This window comes from Penaeus monodon, chromosome 15 (assembly GCF_015228065.2).
Source record: "Penaeus monodon isolate SGIC_2016 chromosome 15, NSTDA_Pmon_1, whole genome shotgun sequence".
NCBI classification, from domain to species: domain Eukaryota; kingdom Metazoa; phylum Arthropoda; class Malacostraca; order Decapoda; family Penaeidae; genus Penaeus; species Penaeus monodon.
The window spans coordinates 1,357,422-1,358,472 of record NC_051400.1 but is presented as its reverse complement, the minus strand read 5'-3'; the positions used below and the strand labels follow the sequence as shown (position 1 = coordinate 1,358,472).

At 32.4% G+C, this 1,051-nt stretch overlaps 1 protein-coding gene across 1 annotated transcript in view; it reads left to right on the top strand.

Moving 5' to 3' along the window:
* The window catches only part of LOC119581619 (AP-1 complex subunit sigma-2-like), a gene marked incomplete in the record, with an annotated part of 18,906 nt that extends 17,869 nt beyond the window's left edge, over positions 1–1,037 (top strand). Inside the window, 1 exon segment of the mRNA XM_037929738.1 lies at positions 1–1,037.
* Positions 1,038–1,051: the final 14 nt, after the last annotated feature.

Here is a 1,051-nt window from a genome sequence, read left to right as displayed (position 1 = left end):
TCTAAGAGCTCTACAGAAAAAATGTAATTCCCCTTGTTTTGACTTATTTTTCTGCTTTAGGCTCAAGTCTGAATTGAGTTTGTGTCTCATTCTTTGGTCAGTACAAATGGTACACAAGATGTTCAAAGGTATTATTGATTTAGTTCCCCTTATTGTTCAAAAAGAATTTTGCCTTGTTCTTGTTTATAGGTGTTGCTCTCATGGGTTTTTTTGAAGTGTGGAAAATAACAAGATGTGAATTGGAGTTCTGAACTTGAAACGGTGAAAGAAATTTAGGCACACAAAGTTTGATTCTTTGACAATGTTACGATGGCAATGGTGGCATCGTTCATTGGCCTTGTATAGATTATGGTACGTTGAAAAAGCAAGATGAAGGGAAGCGTTGTATAAGCATAAAAAATGTATATTATATATATTAAATCTTTTGTAGAAAATTTTGAAATTTTTTTAGTGCAATAGAAGAAAATAGAGGAAGGTTATTGGTTAAGCCATAGATCAAAGGGTATTGTTCTCCAGTTAGTTTATTTAGAGATGTTCAAAAGGCAAATTAAATTATATCCATAGATAAATAATACAAAAGGTGCACAGGGAACAGATATAATATGCATATTACTTTAATATAAGGCTAAGCACACTAACACCAATCTTGTGACATATAGGGTGTAAATCTGTAAGGGTAAAGGCAGCTCCTTTGAGATGTTGTAGTTAGCCGCTGTTTTAGCAAATGCTAGTGAGAGGTGACTTGGCTATTTCATAGAACAGTGAAAACACCGGTGAGGGTACAAGCCTCTAGGCTAATGATTATAGATGCTCGTTTTGTAGCTTACTTGAAGTTCTTATTTTGATTGTAACAATTATTTCTCATTATTGTTATTAATTTTGGGATGTTGGATATTATTATTTTTCATATTTTTTTGGGGTAATCATGTTTTTGTCCCCTGTTTCAGAAATAGGTTGTGTGTATATATATATATTATATGTTGTTTAAACCATTTGCTCTTGCAGTGAAAACTACATTTCAGATCATTTTGTCGTGAGATAGTTTTCAGTA